Below are 23,875 nucleotides of genomic sequence, written 5' to 3' on the forward strand. Positions count from 1 at the left end.
CTTCTCCGAAGAGGACATACAGAAGGTCCATAGGCACATGAAAAAATGCTCAACATCATTGGCCATCAGAGAGATGCAAGTAAAAACCACAATGAGATACCAACTTACGCCTGTCAGAATGGCCATCATCAACAAATCAACAAACAACAAGTGCTGGCGAGGATGTGGAGAAACGGGAACCGTACTGCACTGTTGGTGGGAATGCAGACTGGTGCAGCCACTATGGAAAACAGTATGGAATTACCTCAAAAAACTAAAAATGGAACTGCCTTTTGAACCAGTGATTCCACTGCTAGGATTATACCCGAAAAATCCCAAAACCCTAATTCAAAAGAATTTATGCACCCCTATGTTCATAGCAGCCCTGTTTACAATAGCTAAGTGCTGGAAACAGCCTAAGTGCCCATCTGTAGATGAGTGGATCAGAAAACTGTGGTACATCTATACAATGGCATACTGTGCAGCAGAAAGAAAGAAGGAACTCCTGCCATTTGCAACAACATGGATGGAACTAGAGAGAATTATGCTTAGTGAAATAAGCCAGGCAAAGAAAGCAAAATACCATATGATATCACCCAATACAGGAAACTAAAGAGCAACACAAACAAACGAACTAAATAGGCAAAGACTAGAATAGTTGTCAGTAGGGGGGAGGGGGGGAGGGAGAGAAGGGGGATAAGTAAGGGAAGGGACTAGTCAAGGAACGTATATGAATGACTCATGGACATGGACAACGGGGAGGGATATAATTGTGGGAGAAAGGATGGGCTGGGAGGGGGGAGCAATGGGGGAAAAATGGGACAACTGTAATTGAATAACCAAAAAAATAAAAATTAAAAGCAAAAAAAAGGAGGAATACAACTACCTCACAACTAGAAACAACCAGAAGTTCCAAAAAATCAAACTACAGGAAAGTCCAGCAAACAAAGATATAAAGAAGAATTAAACACTCACCCAGACATGCAGGAGAAGCAGAGCCCGGGCGGAGAGGACTCGCTGTGGTGGTAGCAATGGTGGCAGCAGAGGCGGGTCGGCGGAAAGGGCACACTCACGTTTTAAAATGCAAGGAGGGACACCTGCGGAGCGTTCCCAGCTCCTCACCAGACCTCACAGATCAAGGTCCCAGCACCATGGAAAATCAAGCCTCATTGTTTCTGACTGTGTAGAGCAGCGGGATTGGGGTGGAGGCAGAAACTGCCAGTCTCTCAGCAGAGTCTGCTTGTTTCAAGGGCCCGCGCGGTCCTAGAATGTCCTCAGATGCACCCACTCTGGGAATGATGGCCAGGGCAGCAGCTAGAGGGGCGCCAGTCTGGTGCGGGTGTGGGAGAGGTGCCTGGAAAAGGGGCAAGTGCTGGGCTGGCAGCACTGTTCCCCCTCGGACCCCTCCCCCACATACAGTGCCACAACGTGGTGAAACAGGTTGACCTGGACTGAAGAACCCCTAAGGCTCCGCCCATTACAACATAACAGGAGCAACAGCTCTAGCCGGGATGTAGAGGCAAACAAACACAGGAGCCTGTCAGAATGAGGAGACAGAGAAGTATGGCCCAAAAAAGGAAACGGATCAAGGTTCCAGTGGGAGAACTAATTGACGAGGACATAGCCAACCTAACAGATGAGGAGATAGACAACCTAACAGATGTAGAGTTCAAAACACTGGTGATAAAGATGCTCACAGGCTTGACAGATATGCTTGGGTACAACAAACACATAACAAGTGAAGGCTATGCTCAGTGAAATGAAGGAAAATCCACACAGAACCAATGGTGAAGGGAAGGAAACCCGGGTTCTAATCAATGATTTGGAATATAAGGCAGAAAAAAGCAGTCAACCGGTGCAGAATGAGGAAGCAAGAATTGAAAAAAATGAGGAAAACTCATTTTGCGAAGGAGATGCACATCTGGGTCGGGAAAGCACAGAGGATCCTGGGCGAGCTGGACCCCGACGGGACCCCACCAGGACGCATCATGATTGAGATGCCAAAGGTGGAAGATAAAGACAGAGTCCTGGGGGTAGCAAGAGAGAGACAGAGAGTTGCCTACAGGGGACTGCCTGTAAGACTATCAGCTGATTTCTCACAGGACACTTTGCAGGCAGGAAGGGACTGGCAAACGGTAATCGATGTGATGACAGGCAACCTGTAACCAGGATTACTCTATCGAGTAAAGCTATCATTTGAAATGCAAGGGAAGATGAAGTGCTTCCCAGACAAGGTGAAGCTAAAGGAGCTCGTCATCACCAAGCCATTATTATATGAAATCTCAAAGGGATTTCTTAAGGAAAAGAAGATCAAAACTATGAACACTAAAATGACAACAAACTCACAACTATCAACAACTGAATCTAAAAAATAAAAACAAAATCCAAATGAGCAAACCAGAATAGGAACAGAATCATAGGTATGGGGATCATTTGGAGGGATATCAGCTGGGAGCGGCTAGCTGGAGAAATGGGGAAGTGATTCAGGGACTAAGAAGCATAATCAAAATCGGTCAGTACAAAATAAGACAGGGGGGATGTTGAGAATAATATAGGAAAGGGTGAAGCCAAAGAACTTCTATGCATGACCCGTGGACATGAACTAAGAGGGCTGGGACTGCTGGGGGAAGCGGGGGACTGGGCAGAGGGGAGCAAGGGGGGAAAAATTGGAACTATTGTAACAACAAAATCAATAAAATGTACTTTAAAATAATAATTAATAAATAAATTCACACACACCAGAACTATTGGGAAACAGATACTTCTCCAAGGAGGACATACAGAGGGACCATAGGCATATGAAAGGATGTTCAACATCACTAGCCATCAGATAAATGCAAATTAAAATCACAATGAGAAAGTGCCTCACACATGTCAGAATGGCCACCATTAATAAATCAACAAACAAGTGCTGGCGAGAATGTGGACAAAAGGGAACCCTAGTGCACGGTTGGCAGGAATGCAGACTGGTGCAACCACTGTCAAAAATAGCGTGGAATTTCCTCGAAAAACAAAAAATGGAACTGCCTTTTGACCCAGACATTCCACTACTGGGATTATACCCGAAGAATCCTGAAACACCAATTCAAAAGAACTTATGCACCCCTATGTCCAGAGCAGCATTATTGACAATAGCCAAATGCTGGAAACAGCCTGAGGGGCCATCAGTAAATGAGTGGATCAAAAAACTGTGGTACATTTACACAGTGGAACACTATGCAGCAGAAAGAAAGAACTCCTAACTTTTGCAACAGCATGTATGTGACTGGAGAGTATATGCTACGTGAAATAAGCGATTCAATGAAAGACAAATACCATCTCACCCATCAGAGGAACCTAATTAGCAAAAACAAACGAATGAGCACAGCAGAACCAGAGACATGAAAACATGGAACAGTCAGAGGGGACAGGGGAGGGGGATAATGGTGGAAAGAAGGGGAGGGGACTTGTCAAAGAACACGTGAATGACACACGGACAGGGACAACAGGGTGGGGATTGACTGTGGAGCAGAGGTGGGCTCCGCACAGGAGGGCAAAGAGGGGAAAATTGGGACAACTGTAATAGGATAACAGAACATTTTTTGAAAGGGAAAAAAAACCCACTAAGAGGAATTCAGATAACATGTTAAAGGAGTAACAAAATAGAGAAAACGCAAAGAAAAGTACATCTTTGTTTACTCATAAACATTAAGCCAGCTCCTAAAGTTTAACTTCTAGGTAAACAACACTCCCCCGGTTTTATGATGCACTACTACTAAACAAAATCTTCATTGGAATAACAAGTTCTTCTCTATGAAATTTCCCATGTAAGTGAAACTAAATTTCTCCCTAGAGACAGTTCCTTTCCCAGAATGGCCTAAGCTCCATAACCTACTGCCTAGAACACAAAGAGACTAATCAAACCTTACCAGCTTACAATACTCAAAATTTGACTTTCATGAGAAAAGTTCATAAATTTATATTTGCAAATGTAATTAATATCACTAAAATCAGAGGTTATGGCTTATGTTCACTAAAACTTAGATTACTTAACGGTCTTATTGAAACTATTTTCTTATAGGACATTTGCCATAAAACTATATATTCCAAGAAAGATATCATCCAAAGAAGCAACACATTCCATTGTACAATTTTATGGGTTTTAAAAATGTTGTTGGTAGCAACTTGAAATGCTTTTGTCTAAAAAATAAACAGACAAATAGGTATTCAAAGATGATTCTGTGTGACAGAACTTCTCAGTAATTGAATAAATAAAAGATCAAACTATCTCATCAATAATTTCTAAACCGAAAGCAGGACCCAGAGATTGAACTCATGACCAAAGCATCACGACCTTCCTCTAAACAAACTTTGGACAAATCAAAAGAATTAGAAGCTACTGATTATACCACAAATTATTACTCTATTGACTTTGTCATTAAAAAATCAGCCACCATGGCCAGGTGGGCCCCCGTTGTACTAATGCAAAGTGGGAAGAACACGCCCTCCCATCACGGGAGGGAAGTTGTAACCTGCCATAGCATCACCTAGATTCAGCACAGGTAGGTTCCAGGTTTGAAATACAGTGCAGCTACAAGTGTGTCTAAACACAGGGATGATGCTAAGACTTGCAACAATAATGGCTGTGACGCAGCCAGAAATGCCCCCAGTGGTCTGACAGAAGGTGGAAAGAGACATGTCTCATGACATACCTGTATTCTCCATGGTGGTGGCTGTTGCAAGTGTCGGAGATCTTGTATGCCAGGTGGACTGCAGGTGCACTGGTGGCAAGCGTGAACACTAGTGCCTGTGATCATGGGGAAGGTGTTATACTCTGCAATGAGGTTGTGGATGTGCCTCCTCCTGCAGCAGCCATGCTGTGGCCAGATGGATCCCCAGTTAAGAAAAGAGGTGGTGACTTTAGGCAAGGGAATGTTGCCACTGGGTGGTATGTGGTCAGAATTAGGAAGGGCAAGGACAGTGGGCAGTGGTTTTCCTATGGAGCAGGAGTGGTGTCCATAGGCTCCTTGGGGTCCATGGCAGGGATTTGGTGAACTGCCATGGATCTTACACTGCCACCTGGAGATGATAGGATTGTGGTGGCATAGTACGGAGGAGTCGTGTCCATTTCGGTGTCATCATCCTGTAAAGCGGGCTGAGAGGTCAAACGTGTAGATGCTCTGGCAGTGATGGTAACAGGGGCCTGCCCCATTTGAGTGGCCAGGGGAAGGGTTCCTGCAGGCACCGAGGCAGGTGGAGGCAGAGAAGCAGCAGGCTGAGTGACCTGTGTCTTGTCCCCCGCAGTCTTTTTGCTTGGACCCTCAGATCTTTCCATGGTGTGCAGCTTTGGGTCCATAGCAAGGCAAGGAAGTTTAGCAGGCGGGGGCAGCTCACCTCGATCCCACCGCAGTGGTGGCAGTGGAAGCAAGAGCGGCCCAGACTGCTTTCTTTTGCGGGGCCTCCTGCTGGCAGAGGCCGGGGGAGAATTGCTGCTGGATTGCTTCTCCTTACCTACACATACTGAATCTGGAGTGCTGGGCAGATGCCCACTGCTGTGGGGGCTGTCCCCATGATCCTGCCCTTTTTCCTCTACCTGGCTGGTCTTGTGTGCCGTGCCTTTTGGGGACTCTTCCCGGACCTTCACCACCACCTCCTTTGGGAAAGGAAGTGGGACGATTATAGAGGGTCCCAGCTCCTCAGCCTTGACTGCCTGCTCAGGTGGTGAGCGCAGGCCAGAAGATCTGCGACCTAAATGACGAATAGGGCCCGGTCTCAAGCTTCCAGACCTCCCGGATGTACAAGTAGGAAGCACAGGCTTCTGCGGGGGGTCCTTCCATTTCACCAACCGGTGGACTTCCAGAGGGAAGCGCACAGTCTGTGGGAGAGGACACCGCCCTCTTGGGACAAGGCCAAAGGCAGATGGACCAGGAGCATGACAGAAATGAAATAGTGGGTGGAAATAGCTGACAGCAGGGTGGTCCCAGCCAGGTGGGCCATAATCACGGGTGACAGGGTGATGGCCACCAGGCAAGGGATGGTGGCCGCGGCGGAGGCGGCAGAAGAACAAGCGAATCCGAGAAAGGAAATTGCCCATGTAGAGGCAATTGTGCGCCAAACGAACTCAAATAAGAGTGGAAACAGGGAGAGCCTCTCCTTTGCTTCCTCCTCCTCTGGGGTTCTAGCATGCACTGAACTGACTTCAGCCAGGACCTTCTGATGTCTCCATGGAAACATCAATGGACCTTGAGAGGTCACAGGAGAAGGGGCGGGGCCTCCGTGAATGGCCAATCCCATCATGACCTTCTAGCACCTGGGACCTGCATCTCTGTGTAGCAAGTGTTTGGCACCTGCCTTGCCCTCCATGAGGCCTTTGTCCCATACCACTGAGGCCCCACCTGCCTGACATCACCGTGTCTGGCCACTGGCTCTGTGGGAGCTTTGGCGCCTGCCCCACTGTTGTCCCAGGGGCCAGGTCCTGCTCAAAGTCAGTACGGGAGCCACCCGGCTCCTTCCTGGACATGGCCCACCTCCTCAGGGGACCTTTTCAGCTTCTCTTGGAAGCCCGAGGCAGGTGCATTTTCTCCATGTCTGCCCTGGCCACCAGCCTCACCAAAAAACCAAGACTTAATTGAAGTTTCAGCCTCTCTCAGGTATGTGATCTTTAACCAATCAATCTAGTATTACCTAGTCAGCACTAGTGAGGTCTGATAGACCCCTGTCCTTCCCCAAAGGAAGATGACCTTGCCTGAAATAATCTACTTTGATAGAAACTTCCTTTTCTTCCCCCTTCTGTCTATAAAAGCCATTTTATGCAGCTCCTCAAAGAGTCTTTCTATCTGCCAGATGAGATACTGCCCAATTCATGAATCATTGAATAAAGTCAATTACATCTTCAAACTTACTCATCAATTTTTTAACAGCATCCATGTTTCTATCAATATTCTGTTCACGATCACTTATGTATTACCTAATATAATTGCAGTTTTTCTCTAGCCTAAACCTCCAAACTCTTCCAGTCTTTTCTCATTACCTAATTCCAAAGCTGCTTCTGTATCTTTAGGTAAGTGGTATAGCAGCACCACTACTTCTCAGCACTAATTTTCTCTATTGGAAAGTGTTCTCCAGAGAAACAGAACCAATGGGATGTAGATATAGGTAGACAGAGATAGAAACAGAGGAAGACATAGATAGATAGAGATGAGGATAGAGAGGTGAGGATTTTTTTATAGGATCTGCTCACATTGTTATAGAGGTCAAGATCTCCCATGATCTGTCATATGCTATTTAGATATCCAGGAAAGGTGGTAGTTTAATTTAGACATAGTCCAAAGGCCTGAGAAATTGGGGGTTGATGGTTAAGTCCAGGTCTGAGTCTGAAGGCCTAAAAACCAGGAGTACTGATATATGAGGACAGGAGACAATGGATGACTCGGCTCCAGTAGAGAGAGAGGTTATCTAAACTAAATGCCAGTTAACCAATCTAAATGCCAATTTCTTCAGAAAATACCTTCAAATACACACCTAGGAATAAATTTTTACCACCTATTTGGGCATCCCTTACACAGTCAAGTTGACACATATAATCAAGCAACTCAAGTGCCATCCCAAATAACTTTTTGTGATGTTAGAAGTGTCTATACCTGTACTGTTCAGTATGGTAGTCACTAGGCACATATGGCTATTGAGCCCTTGAAATGTAACTAATGTAATTGATATGAGTAAACTTTTAATTATACTTAATTTCAATTAATTTAAGTTTAAAATTAAAAATTTCCATATTAACCAGTGCAGATTAAGGAGAATCAATAGCATCAAAAATGCTAATTATAGACTTCTGGCTAAGACGGGTGCCTAGACTGACACACTCCATCTCCCTCCATAACTAAGGAGGAATACATCTACCACAAAACCAGAAGTTCCAGAAAATAAAGCCACATGGAAGTCCAATGTGTGAAGTTATAGAGAAGTGCTCATCCAGATCCATAGGAGAGGTGAAGCTGGGCTGGAGAGATGAAGCTGTGCTGGCAGTGGCAGCTGTAGCAATGCCAGCAGGACAGCAGTAAGCACAGATACACCTGTGTAGCACCCCTGACTGCAGACAAGACCTGTCAGCTCGAGATTCCAATGCCAGGGAAGGCAGACCGCCATTGCCTCAGACTGTGAGGGCCAGAGGGCGTGGGGACAGAGGAGGAGGCTCCCAGTCCCTCAGTGGAGAGTAAACAGCAAGAATCCATCTTGGATCCCCACCCCCACACAAAATGCCACAGCATGGTGAAAAGGGTCGCCCAGTAGTGATGAGTGCATGGGGTTTTGCCCCCCTATAATGTAGGAGGTGTGACAGCCTCGCCCAGGAAGCAAAGGTAAACACAAAACTGTCAGGATGGCACAGATCATGATAGAGATCCCAGTGATGCAGCTGACCAGCCAGCAAATATCTGATCTAATGGATCAGCAGATAGACTATTTTTCTGCGGCACAGTTCAGAGCTTTGGTTATAAGAATGCTCACAGACGTGAGAGCAGAACTTAAACAAGACAGGGAAGGAATGAAGGCTAGTCCTGCTGAAATGAATGAAAACACATACAAAACTAGTGGTGAGGGAAAGAAAACCAGGGATCAAATAAACAAATCGGAACATAGGGAAGGAACAAACAGTCAACCAGTGCAGAAAGAGGAAACAAAAAATGAGGAAAATGAGGAGAGGCTCAGAAACCTATGGGACAGCTATAAGCAGACCAACATCTGAATCTTAGGGTTGCCAGAAGGTGAAGAAGAACTAGAAATTGACAAATTATGTGAAAAAATAATGAAGCAGAACTTCCCTAACTTGGGGAAGGAAATAGACTTACAAGTCCAGGAAGCACAGAGAGCTAAAAAACAAACAAACAAACAACAACAACAAAAAAACTGGACCCATGGAGAACCACACCAAGACACATGATAATAAAAATGTCAAAAGTTAAGGATAAAGAGAGAATCTTAAAAGCAGCAAGAGAGAAGAACATTATGTACAAAGGGGTCCCAATAAAACTACCAGCTGATTTCTCAAAAGAAACTCTGCAGGCAAGAAGGGACTGGCAAGAAATATTCAAAGTAATGAAAGTCAAAAACCTACAACCATGATTACTCTATCCAGCGAAGCTGTCATACAGAATAGAAGGGCAGAGAAAGTGCTTCCAGGACAAAGTAATATTGAAGGAGTTCATCAGATCCAAACAACTGTTATATGAGATGTTAAAGGGACTTGTTTAGGAGAAAGAGGATCAAAAATATGAACATTAAAATGAAAACTGTATCACAACAACAAACAACAGAAGCTAGGGAATCGAAACAAAGGCACACTAGGTAGACAATGAGAGTGTGAAAAGAATTATGGGTATGGGGAACATATTAAGGGGAGGTCAGCTGGGAGGAGGAATGAAGGAGTGGGGGAAAAGGAGGGAGATGGTACAGGAATTAAGAAGCATAGTAGGAGGAAGATGTTGAGAAGAACTATATGCACAACCAATGGGCATGGACTAAGGTGCGGGACAACTGGAGGAGGGGTGTCACTGGGTGTAGGGGAACAAAGGGAAAAGAAATTGGGACAACTGTAATATAATCAATAAAGCATAAACAAAAAGAAATGCTAATTGTAGAGAAAGGTAAGCTGGGGACAAGACTTTGCTTGGGAACTGGTAGTGGTCACGATAGTGCATGAGTGAGTATATTACCAAAAAATATAAATTATAATATAAATTATAAAATTATATGGTGAAAGAGTAGAATAAGAACTACAAAAAGTACTTCAAAAATTATGTGAAAACTCCATTATTTTTAGTACCCTTCAGGATTTACTATTTACTATATATTCCATTCCTCTGCCTTATATTCCATTCACACCACATACTGACAGCCAATCACACTACCTAGGACATCATGTGAGGGAGGAAGATATTTAGACCTTGTCAAAGCAAGCAGATACCTGAATATCAGTGGCAAAATTTCTTGGAGTAAGACTATCTCAATTACTTTATTACAGTTACATTCATTAAAGTATGTGATTCAATATGCAAGCCCTGAGTAATCTACAATTCAGTCACAATTGACATATGAAATAAAATTCAGAGAACAGTAATAATAGCTTTTCATAGTTTCAGTAATGACTCATAAAAGGACAGACTTACAGGAAATGTTTTAGGTTACAGCTGCTACCTTAACAGAATATGAATATATATCTGGCTTCTCTTCCCCTTCTTCCAATATCCAATATTTCCCTGAGGTTATATATAATTAAACAGTTTACCATGTACTATAGTTTGCATTTTTATTTTTATTTTAGCTACTTTCTAAGGAGTAAATAAAATGTGGTCCTGTATTGTATTTGAAAATACAAGTACTCTAAGCATGATAAAAATTAATGTTCATATGAAAAATTTTCAGGGATTTTTTAAAAATCTTGATTTTATAAAGCTAAGAAATATTAGATCTGTGTACAAGGTAGCATATTATTTTTACCATGGGTACAGTTGTACATAAGTTGATTACTTCTGTGTTTATTGCTTCTGATCAGTAAACAACTTTCAACAATGGGTATACCTTAGCAGCATGCTATTAAATGTAACAATGATAATGAAAAAGTTTACCAAGTGCTTCCCAAAGGCATGTGATTTCATTTTATAGATGATTAAGGCTTTATCATGACAAAATCTTACAATATAAGATGCTTTCCAGTTTTAGTACGCTCTGAGCCATAATATTCAGTGAGGAATGACACATGTTGCGTATTAAATTGTTTTTCAATTTGCAGGTTCAAAAACAAAAATGTCTGTTAGGTTTGTTTCTACACTGTTCATAGAGATGATGTAAAGGTATGCTGGGTTCAACTCATCCTGTGCTCCTATAACAATATATTCCACTAATGCAGTTGTTTTTATGCTATATTATTGAGGGGCAGAGTAGGTCATCCCAAAATGTGTTATTTGGCTTGTGGAATGTTCTGAGCTGAAGGCAATTAGTATCCAGGAAACTCAGGAAAGATTTTTTGTTTTGTTCTGTTTTTGTTTGTGTGTATGTTTGTTTTGTTATCTTTTGTTTTGTTATATCCCTCCCTGAACTACCAAAAATAATGGAGATAAAAGAACTAGCCAGGAAGATAACTAATACCAGAGATAAGTTTTTACATCACAAAGACTTATCTCAATGACATGTAAACATTTATTTACCAAATATTTGCTCTTTCTTTCTTTATGTGAACTATCTTCCTCCCCTTTGATCTATCAGTCTCAGACCCCCTTCTCCTTGGTTCAGCATGGCATATAAGCGTAAATTGCCTGACTCTCGTAGAGCCTCATATCTTTGGGGTTCAAGTATATATGAAATTTAACTTTTTTTCTTCTGTATAGATGTTCTATAGCAATTTAATTATTAGAACAACCAAAGAACCTAGAAGGGAAAGGAAAAATGTTCCTCCCCTATATTACCATCCAGGCTGTGAGGAGATGGAATAGGTCTCTAGACTTCCCTGCATTTGCTCAACCCAAACAGCTTGGTTTTTATGTTTAATCTATTGACACTCTTTGTAAAATTTTGTTTTAAAAAGTGGTTCTGTTATTAAATCCTAAGGACAAAGAAGAAATCCATTGTTAAAAATACACACACACACACATTGCACACAACACGCATGCAGCACATACCATCAGTATGCATCTGTGCTAATTGTTTTTTCTATTTGTTCCTCCTAAATCTCTCCTCCCATCTCCACCTTCACTGTGGTCCAGATGTTTATCTTTAGGGATAGTCATAAGCTGCCTCCTATATTGGCCCTGCCTTCCACATAGGGTTAGTTTAGGCTAGGGGAGGCTATGCAGGAGCTTTCAGGGCAGGAGTGTGGAATCACGTGTTTATTTCTCCTCCCTCTCTGCAGAGTCCCAAAGGATGGCTGTGTCCCTCAAGTGGCCTGCTCTATAGAATTATCCTCTCCCAGTCCACTAACTTTACTCTTTCCTGGTCAATTCAAGTCTCATGTGAGGATATTGAATTACCCTTTCTAATCCTCTAAGCCAGCTATTTTCAACCAGTGTGCCACAATAATTTTTAAAACATGCAATACCTGACTATTTAGTCAAGGGTACAGGCCTCTTTTCCCTTAGATTATCAACTTAAAAAATGACAACAGCCTATACAACAATAGCCACCCAGTGTGAATGAATCAAAATTCTACCTATTTTGGTTTGCTGAAGAATTTTAGTAATTAGATTATATGTGCCATGATATAAACCAGGTTGAATATCTCTGCGCTAAGTCCTACCAACGGCTCTTTAAAGACTAATTCAATAAACTCTGTTCACATTGCCCAGGTTGAGAGTGCCATTTGGTTCTTGCTGAGACCCTTAGTAATAAACACAGGCATGCTGTATATGCACATACAGTGTGTGTATATACATGAGCACATGCACACACACAGAAAGCCCATACTTCTGAGCAAACTACTACAACAGCAACATCAGAGTAAACAATTCATTTACCATAAAGGAAAGAGAAGATGTTCATTTATCCTATTTTTAATTACTCTAAGTGGATACTATACCTGGAATTACATAGATAATTTACTTTTGAAGAGATGCAACATTTTAAAATATTGAAAAATGCATTTATTTAATAATTCAGTTTTTTCTATTACTCTATTACAATTTAAGCTGTGCATAGCCTTCAAATAAGTAATAATGTTTCTCATGAAATATACTTTGATATGTATAAATACACAAAAGTATGTTTCAAGATGTATATAATCAGGAAAATAGAAGCGCTGTATAAAATAGAAATACATGGGGAAATTCTTAATGACAATCATTAGGGAAACAACTTCTGGCACATTTACACTACGTAATACTATTGAGAGAATAAAAAGACTAAGACTATGCTCTGAAATGTAAAGTGGTTGAAAATAGTTCAATTAATATGACATATAATATCAATCCAATTATTTAAAAAATACACATCTGTGTATATTTATATACCCAAAGCCATGTAGGTGTTCCTAAAAGGTATTCTGAGTGGTTGTCACTGGGGAGAAAAATTGGATAGTGGAGGTAATATGGAGAAGCCAGTGATAAATGGAACTGTTAAATTCAAATTATTAGATAGAAAATAAATCCAATATATGAATCAAAAATAAGTATTTCTAATGACTACCTTTTTACATTTTTATAACTGAGTATGAGAAATATTAATATGAAAAGTATGGAGAACTTTAATTGTCCATGTCTGTGTTTTAGAATTGCATATGTTGGCATGTTTCTTTGTTTTCTTTTATTTTTGCAGTATCATATCTTGGTAACTAATATTACCAAAAGCTCTTTTAGGTACCTGACTAACTTTTCTTTTATTCTTGCAGAGCAGGGTATAATTTCTAAGTTATAGTCTATTTTTTAATTGCTTATTTTATGTTTTTATTCTTGCTATTTGGGCAAAAGATATTTTTTAAATATTGTTGTTCAATTACAGTTGTCCCAATTTTTCTCCCATTGCTCTCCCCTGCCCTGCCCACATTCCCACTCCTACAGTCAGTCCCCACCCTGTTGTTCATGTCCATGAGTCCTTTATACTTGTTCCTTGATTATACTGTTCTTCTTTCCCCACTTCTCCACCTCTCCACTCCCCTCTGGTTACTGTCAGTTTGTTTCTTATTTCCATATCACTGACTCTATTTTGCTTGTTTCTTTGTTTTTGTTCATTAGGTTCTGCTTATAGCTGAGATCATATGGTATTTGACTTTCACTGCCTGGTTTATTCCATTTAGCATAACACTCTCCAGTTCCATCCATGCTGTAGTGAAGGAATTCTTTCTTTCTGCTACATAGTACTCCACTGTGTAAATGTATCTCAGTTTTTTGATCTGCTCATTTACTAATGGGCTCTTAGGCTGTTTCCAGAACTTGGCTATTATAATTAATGCTGAGATGAACATTGGGTGTATAGGTTATTTTGAAATGATGTTTCAGGATTCTTAGAGTATAATCCCAGCAGTGGGATTGCTGGATCAAAAGACAGTTCCATTTTCTGTTTTTTTTTTTTTGTTTTTTTTTTCAGATTTAATGTGTTTTATTGATTATAATATTACATTTGTGCCAATTTCCCTTCCCTCTGCTCCCCTCCACCCGGAGGCCCCCCTCCCTCCCCTTGTCCCCCCCTTTTAGTCCATGTCCATTGGTTGTGCATACAGTTCCTCCCAACCTCTCTCTGTCTATTCCATTCCCTCCTACCATGATCCCCAATTCCTATGTCATCTCCCTCCCTCTCCCCACTCCCCCTCCCTGTTGACCTCCCCCCAATATGCTTCCCGTACCCACAGTTCCTTTTCCACTCTCGTTGCCTGTTTAGTTTGCCTTTGTTTCATCTCCCTAGCTTCTGTTTTTTAAACCAGTCCCTTTAACATCTCATATAACAGTGGTTTGGATCTAATGAACTCTTTCAGTTTTATTTTGTCCTGGAAACACTTTCTCTGTCCTTCTATTCTGAATGACAATTTCGCTGGATAGAGTATTCGTGGTTGTAGGTTTTGGATTTTCATTACTTTGAATATTTCTTGCCAGTCCCTTCTTGCCTGTAGGGTTTCCCTTGAGAAGTCAGCTGATAGTCTAATTGGGACCCCTTTGTACATAATTCTTTTCTTCTCTCTTGCTGCTTTTAAGATTCTCTCTTTATCTTTAATTTTTGACATTTTGATTATAATGTGTCTTGGAGTGGTTCTCCCTGGGTCCAGTCTCTTGGGAACTCTCCTTGCTTCCTGGACCTGCAAGTCTATTCCCTTCCCCAAGTCTGGGAAGTTCTCCTTTATTATATTTTCACTTAATTTTTCAAGTTCTAGTTCATCTTCCTCACTCTCTGGCAAACCAATGATTCTTATGTTGGGCCTTTTATAGCTGTCCCAGAGGTTTCTGATCCTCTCATTGTTGCTTCCCATTTCCTCTCTCTGCACTGGTTGACTGCTTGTTCCTTCTCCATATTCCAGTTTGTTGAAATGAACTCTGGATTTTTTTTCCTCACCATCTGTCTCGTATGCGGTTTTGTTCCTTTCGTTATGAATGTTTTTCGCTTCTTTCTTATCTTTTTCCTGCTCTTTTGTGAATTCTGTAAGCCACCTGATAACAATGGCCCAGAACTGAGCCTCTGACAGGTTTCTTATCTGTTCATCTGTCAGGTTCTCTATCTGCTGCCTGGTGAGCTGTGTCACCGGTATTTCTATAGTTGTCTGCCTCATTTTGACAGATGCGTTTTGTTTTCTTGGGCCGGCTGTCGGGGGCAGTGCCTGTGTACTCGTAATGACCCAGCGACCGGCGTCGTTTGGCGTCACAAGTCAGCGACCGGCGCCTGTCTGCGACCTATTTCGCAGCCCTGTGGTGCTTTCTTTGGGGGCGGGGGTCCAAGATGGATTCACGCAGTTATTCAGCTAGGAGACCGGGATCCGTCCTCCCGCCTCCCTGGGCCTCACTGTTCAAGGCGATGCGGTGGCTGCTTTCCCCAGCGCTGGGGTCGCGCACTGCCAGGGGCCCGACCGCAGCCGGGATTTCTTGCCGCCCCGCCGCGGTCTCAGGTGCGATCGCAAACAGCGCTGCCCTCTTTAACTCTTACCTGCCCAAATGGCACCGCTGGTTTATAACTTCATGTGTTGGGCTTCCGTGTAGTTTTATTTTCTGGAATTTCTAGTTATCCTTTGTTTTGAAGTAGTTGTATTCCTCTCTAGTTGTAGAGGGAGACCTAGCGTATCCGTCTAAGCCTCCATCTTGGCCGGAAGTCCCATTTTCTGTTTTTGAAAAAATTGCGTATTTTTTCCCAGTGTCAGTACCAGTCTGCTTTCTCACCAACAGTGCACTAGGGTTCCCTTTTCTCCACTTCCTCACCAGCACCTGATGTTTGTTGATTTGTAAATGATGGCCATTCTGACCTGTGTGTGGTGGTATCTCATTGTGGTTTTAATTTGCATTTCTCTAATGGCTAGTGATGTTGAGCATCTTTTCACATGTCTATGGGCCTTCTGTATGTCTGTTCAGATCCTTTGACCATTTTTTAAATTGGATTGTTTGTCTCCCTGGTGTTGAGTCATATGAGTTCTTTATATATTTTGGAGATCAAACTCTTGTCCAAGGTATAATTGGCAAATATATTTTTCTGTATAGTTGGTTCCCTTTTTATTTTGCTGATGTTTTTTTTATCTGTGCAGAAGCTTTTTAATTTGATGTAGTCCCATTTGTTTATTTTTTACTTTTTATCCCTTGCTCTATAAGATACATGGTGAAAATATGGCTGTGTAAGATATCTGAAATGTACTGCCTATGTTTTCCTGTAGCGCTTCTATGGTGTTGTGACTTATATTTAAATATGTTATCCATCTTCAGTTTTTTCTGGTGTATGGTATAAGTTAGTGGTCTAATTTCTTTCTTTCTTTTTTTGCATGTACCATTCCTGTTCTCCCACTGCTGTTTATTCAAGAGGCTATCTTTGCTCCATTTTATGCTCCTTCCCCCTTTGTCAAATATTAATTTACCATACAGACTTGGCTTTATTTCTAGGCCTTCTATTCTGTTCCACTGATCTATGTGTCTGTTTTGATTAGAGTGGCCTCGTAATATAGTTTGATATCAGTTATTGTTATCTCTCCTATTTTGTTCTTCTTCCTCAAAATTGCTGAGCTATTCGGGGTTGTTTATGGCTCCATATAAATTTTGGAAGTATTTGTTCTTTTTCTGTGAAATATGCCATTGGTATTTTAATAGGGATGTATTGAATCTGTAGATTGCTTTGGATAATATGCACATTCTAACGATGTTAATTTTTCCAATCCATAAACATGGTATATGCTTTGATTTGTTTGTGTCTTCTTTAATTTCTTTCTTCAGTGTTCTGTAGTTTTCTGAGTACAATTGTTTTACCTCCTTGGTTAAGTTTATTCCTAGATATCTTATTTTTCTTGTTGCTATAGTAAATGGGATTTTTTTCTTAGTTTCTGTTTATGATATTTTGTTGTTGGTGTACAGAAATGTCTTTGATTTCTTAATATTGACTTTGTATCTTGCTATTTTGCCAAATTCACTTTTTAGGTCAAGTAGTTTTTTTGGTGGAGCCTATAGGGTTTTCTATGTACGGTAACATGTCACTTGCAAACAATGACTGTTTTACTTCACCTTCCCATTTGGATGCCTTTTATTTCTTTTCTTTTCTTCTTCTTCTTCTTTTTTTTTTTTTTGTCTCATCGCTGTGGCTAGAACTACCAAAGCTATGTTGAATAGAAGTGGTAAACGTGGATACTGTTGTCTTGTGCTTGATCTTAGGGGGAAAGCTTTTAGTTTTTCTCTGTTGAGTATGATGCTGGCTGTAGGTTTCTTGTATATGGCCTTTATTACATTGAGGTATGCTCCTTCTATTCCCACTTTGCTGAGCTTTTTTTTTTTTATTATAAATGCATGCTGTACTCTATCAAATGCCTTTTCTGTATCTATTGATATGATCATATAATTTTTGTCTTTCCGTTTGTTTATGTGATGTATTGCATTTATTGATATGTGAATGTTGTACCATCCTTACATTCCTGGAATGAATCCCACTTGATCATGGTGTATAATCTTTTTAATGTGTTGCTAGATCCAGTTTGCCAATATTTTGTTGAGAATTTTAGCATCTATGTTCATCAGCGATATTGACCTGTAGTTTTCTCTCTTTGTTGTGTCTTTATCTGGTTTTAGGATTAGAATAATACTGGTATCAAGGAAGAGTTGGAAGTCTTCACTCTTCTTGAAATTTTTGTAATAGTTTGAGAATGATAGGGGTTAGCTCTTCCCTAAATGTTTGGTAAAATTCACCTGTGGAGCCATTCTGGTCCAGGGCTTTTGTGTGCTGGGAGTTTTTTTAAATTTTTTTTTATTACTGCTTCAATATTGCTAGCTGTTATTGGACTATTCAGGCTTTCTGCTTCTTCTTGATTCAGTTTTGGAAGACTATGTTTCTAGATATGTGTCCATTTCAAAATTTTTGGCATAGTAATTTCTTACAATCTTTTGCAATTCTATGATATTGGTTATAATTTCTCCTCTTTCACTTCTGATTTTATTTATTTGGGCCCTCTCTCTTTTTTCCTTGATGAGTTTGGTTAAGAGTTTGTCAATTTTATCTCTCTTTTCTAAGAACAAGCTCCTGGATTTATTGATCCTTTGAGTTGCTCTTTAGACTCTATGTCATTTATCTGCTCTGATCTTGATTATTTTCTTCCTTATACTTGCTCTGGGCTTTGTTCATTGTTGTTCCTGTAGTTCTTGTAGATGTAGGGTTAGGTGGTTTATTTAAAATTTTTCTCTCTTTTTTTAGGTAGGCCTGTATTGTTAAGACCTTCCATCTGAGGACTGCCTTTTCTGTGTCCCATAGGCTTTGGATGCTTGCATGTTCATATACATTTGTTTCCAGAAACTACTTGATTTATTCCTTGGTCTCATTATTAACCTTTCATTGTTTAATATCATGTTATTCAGTCTCCACAAATTTGAATGTTTTGGGTTTTTTCTCTGAGGTTTGTTTCTAGTTTCAAGCCATTATGATCTGAGAGAATAATTTATATGATTTTAATTTTCTTGAATCTGTTGAGGCTTGTTTTGTGTCCTACAATGTGGTCTATTTTTGAGAATGTTCCACGTGTTTTTTAAAAGAATGTGTACTTTAGTTCTTTGGGGGTGAAAGGCTCTGTATATATCAATTACATTTATTTGCTCTAGAATTTAATTCAGCACCATTACATCCTTCTTGATTCTTTGTTAAAAAGATCTATCCATTGTTAACAGCAAGGTGTTAAATTCCCCTATTATGATTGTGTCGCTGTCTATATCTTTTCTTGAAGTCCTCCAGGATTTTCCTTACATATTTGTGTGCTCCTATGTTTGGTGCATATATGTTTACAATGGTTATATGTTATTGATGAATTCTACCCTTAAGTATTATGAAGTATCATTCACTGTTTCTTTTTATGGGCTTTGTTTTGAAGTCTACTTTGTCTGATATAAATATTGCTACCCTGGCTTTTTTTTATGTCCATTTGCTTGGAATATATTTTTTCCATCACTTCACTTTCAGTCTGTGTAGATCTATTGTTCTGAGATGGGTCTTTTTTAGACAGCACATATGCAGGTCATGTTTTCTTATCTGTTCAGCTACCCTATGACTTTTGATTGGAGAATTTAGTCCATTTAAAGTTATTGTTGATAGGTACTTATCCAATGTCATTTTTTCACTTTGTACCTATATTTCCTTCTCCATCTCTCTCTCACTCCATCTTAAAGCAGTCCCATTAGCACCTCTTGCAATGCTTGTTTGGTGGGGATGTATTACTTTAGCCTCTTTTGTTTGGGAAACTTCTTATTTTGCCTTCCATTTTAAATGGGAGCCTTGCTGGGTAGACTATTCTTTGTTCCAGGCCTTTGCTTTTTATTGCTTAGAATATTTTTCTTGCCATTCCCTTCTGGTTTATAGTTGAGAAATCAGCTGATAGCTTTATTGGAGCTCCCTTGTATGTTATTAGCTGTTTCTCTCTTGCCGCCTTTAATATTCTCTCCTTGTCTTTGAATGTTGCCATTTTAATTATGATGTGTCTTGAAGTGGGCCTCTTTGGGACCCTCCATGCTTCCTGAACTTCTGTGACTTTTTCTCTCATCAAGTTAGGGAAGTTTTCTGTTATTACTATTTCAAATAAGTTTTCTATCCCTTATTTCTCTTCTTCTCCTTCTAGTATCCCTATTACACAGATATTATTACATTTCATGTTGTTCTGCATTTCCCTTGTCTTCTCTTCATTTTTTTGAGCCTTTTTTCACTTTGTTGCTCTGTCTGGGAATGTTTGTTTTCTACTTTGTCCTTCAGCTCACTGATTCAATCCTCTGCTTCATCTAGCCTGTTTTAATTCTTTTACTGTGTTCTTCATATTAGATATTGTATTCTTCATTTCCTACTGTCTCTTATTGATATGTCCTATGTCCTTTTTTCTGTAGTTCTCACTAAGTTCATTGAGCTTCCTTATAACCATTATGTTTAACTAAAGTTCTGACATTTTGCTTGCCTCAATTTTATTTAGCAGTCTTTCTGGGGATTTCTTCTTTCCTTTTGACTGGTGGTTGTTATTTGTCTCTCCATTTTAGTTGTAGAAAAAGAAGAAAGTAACCATAAAACTATATATATAATTAATAGGGGCCTAATTGGAAGAAAATATCCAAGAGGGAGGAAGGGATAGATAAAGAAGAAATACTGAATGTGAAGAATGTAAACCAGGCTAAGACAGGTAAAAATTTAAATTTAAAATGAAAAATAGAAAGGGCAGGAAGAAGGCAAGATAGAGTAGGAGGGGGGAAAAATAAAATTTGAGATTTGAAATACAAAAATAGTGGCTATCTAGATATGAGCTTGAAGGAAATATATCAACATCCTACCACCTTATCTGCATATACTGAGCAAAGATTGATAAAGGTGGAGAGAGAATAAGGGTCTTTTAAAAAAGGGAAAAAGAATGTGAGTTGGCTAGTGACAATCACAAATGGTTTTGAGAGGCTGGAAATGAGAGAAGTAGCAAGATTGCAAATGGATATGATTCATAACTAGACAGAAAATAGAATTTAAATCCAAGGTAAGAGAAAGGAGGAAGGTAAAATGGAGTAAGAGAAAGGAAGAACAATATATGAAGTTTGAAATAAATTATAATATAAAAGCTGGTGACATATTTGGGCCCAAGCTTGACGGGCAATATATGAATGTTAAAAAGCTATGCAGGGGAAACATGTGCTCCCTGTTGCTCATGTCTCTATTCTCTCTTCTCTGCTGGGTTTAGTAGGTCAGGGTCCAAGGAACTGTGTAGCTCCTGGTGTCTGATGAAGGGCCTTTTTTCAGAGCTTTTTCTTCTTTCCCTGGTAGAAATGTTCCCAGCGGGATACTCCTGAACCTGGGATCCTGCAGGTGGAGAGTTGGCTCACCTGTCTATGAGGAGATCTAGATGGATGCTGAGGCTTCTGCTCTCTCACTGGTGGCTCTGCCAAACTCTTCTCTTCTAACAGCCCTACATTCTGAGCCACTCTGGGTTGGGTGCCTCCCACTGGCCCAGTGGTGCACTTTAGCCCTCTGAGTTTTTGTTTAGCAGAGATGTTGTACTCACACGCAGGTGTGCAAGCCTAGGGTCCCTGCTGAGTCCTGGGTTTTGCCTCAGCTCTCCTTCCAAAAGAGTTTCTGTGTGGCCCCCACACTGCAACACCAGTCTGTGAGGGCCCGTTTTCCATGTGCTCACCCTCTTCAAAAATCACACAGTCTCTCATGGTCAGGGATGGCCTCTGCCTTTCTGAGTTTTATACAAAGTTTCTCGCCATGATACAATAACACTGGGTGGTGGCAGAGTGATGACCCTGCTCCCTCCAGAGAGCTTCAGCCTAGGGCGGGCCTGCTCCTGCTCTACAGTTTCTAGGGCCCGCACCTCCCAGGCTTTCTCTCTTCACCCCAGTAGCTCATGGCTGCTGAACCAATCCACAGCTGCCCCCACACAGTATAGCCAGAAGTGCTGGGCTGGGCAGCCCTAGTGGTTCTTCTCAGAAAGCATTGGCCACTGGTTTTCGCCCACTCCCATGCCATTCCCCCACTCTCATCTGTGCTCTCACTCACTCACAGTCGCTCTCACTCACTCTGCTCTGGCTCTCTGTTTTTACTCCAAGTCTGGTCCACAATGGAAGCAAGTAGACAAGGCTGCTAGCTACTCTGCCACCATCTTCCTCTTTCTATTTATTTCTACATATTTTAACTTCATATTTTATCCAATTATTAATATTTTTCTCTTTATAAATAATTATTAGCCAAAAAATTGTGTTTATGAAGGAGAGTTAGAATTCAGAAGCATAACAAAATGAAATCATCCTGATAAATTTTTCCATATTCTTTATTTAATTTTCAAGTGTTTTAAAAAATTTTAAATAATATCATATAGAAAATATTAGCAATTTCTTCCTCTGGATAAGTTTGTATGATCTTTGTGTTGGTCTATCAATGCTACTAAATTGTTTTGTAAGGTGAAAGAACTACCAAATAGGAAAATTAGGTATCATTTTCTATGAAGAAATTCAAATATCAAGGCAACATAATTTAGAAAGCAAATAAAAATGCTTAAATCTTACAAAGAAAATTGCAATATCATGGTAAGTGAAATAAGTCAGATGGAAAAAATTTTAAAAAACACAACATATATGTGATATAAAACTGAAAGCAACAAGTGAACAAACAAGACCAAAAAAAAAGAGGGAGAAAAACTCACAGACACAGACAATAGTATGGTGGTTACCAGAGGAAAAGGGGGTGAGGGAAGAGGTAGAAGATGGTAAAGTGGTTCATATATAGTCTTATAGTGATAAAATGATACTTGACTTTGTGTGGTGAATACATGAGACAATATTCAGATGACATATTATAGAATTATACACTTCAAACCTATATGATTTTATTAACCAATATCACCCCAATAAATTTAATAAAATTTAAAAATATATAAGAACTATAAATGAAAAGAGAAATAAGTTAGTATGATAGTATTTATCAATATGTGAACTAGTTTGAAATATTTATTCTAGGGTCATTTGTTCTCAGATGTTTTGCATATAGAGAAAACATTTAAAACATAGTTAAATCACTGAAAAAGAATCAGAATTTCAGAATTAGCATGGTTGTTTTAACACAAATTAAATAAATATTTACAAAAGCCTAAGCACAACATTAAATATAAATATAAGACTAATCTTGATATATTTACAGAAAACACAAAAAAATTGATGAGCCCTGGTCAGGTGACTCAGATGGTTGGAGTGTCATCCCATACACCAAAAGGCTGTGGGTTCAATTTCTCATCAGGGCACATACCTAGGCTGCGAGTTCAATTCCTAACTAGGTGGCTCAGTTGTTTGAAGTGTTGTCCTGTACATCAAAGGACTGCAGGTTCGAGTCCCCATCATGCCACATACTTAGGTTGTGGATTCAATTCCCTGTCAGAGTATGTACAGGAGGCAGCCAATTGAAGTTTCTCTCTCACATTGATGTTTCTCTCTCATACAATGCCTCTCTTCCTCTCTCTCTGTCTTCCCCTCTCTCCCTCCCTTCCTATCTCTCCAAAATCAATGGACATATCCTCCTCAGGTGAGACTTAAAAAATATATTCAGACCCATAAACAATGAGCAGCTGAAAAAGTTTATATAATTTGATTATTTTAGAACTCTTTGAAGTATAGCAAAATCTTACTTTGTTTTCCAAATGTGCATAGCACAAAGAAAATGATGACAATTTCCCCAAGTAATCTTGATATCAATATCTGACAAAAGTAGGGTTCCAAAAACACTGTGAGTGGCAACTGTAGCCATCCTCCCAGGAACACGCATACACACATGCACATGGGCACAGAATGGGGTACAGAATGCCAACACTTTTGATAGAATTTATTATCCATTCTTGATTTTTTAGTACAATAATAATCTTCTGGATTTAGTAATAGAACATTTCCTTAGCACTGTATCTAATGGCAAAAAGCTAGAAAGACTTAGCATTGAACTGAGGAATACAAATATAGAAATATATACATATATTTACTGTTATTACAAAATATTTTCTGATTGTCCTAGCCAGTTTAAAAAATCATTTAAAAAGGTATAAATAGTGGAAATCAGGTAAAATTATGATTATTTGTTCATGATGAGATTACCTAACTAGAAAATCATAGACTGACCTGAAAAACAAATAGAATGTATAAGAAAATTTAGTAAAGTGACCAACTCCAAAACATACGCACACAGAGAACCATTTTTATATACCAGAAATAACTAATTAGAGAGCATAATGAAAAATATTTCAATTCACAAAGATAATACAAAAATATCCAGGACCAAATTT

Source organism: Furipterus horrens, unplaced genomic scaffold, assembly GCF_987537825.1.
Source record: "Furipterus horrens unplaced genomic scaffold, mFurHor1.1.pri manual_scaffold_6, whole genome shotgun sequence".
Lineage (NCBI taxonomy): Eukaryota > Metazoa > Chordata > Mammalia > Chiroptera > Furipteridae > Furipterus > Furipterus horrens.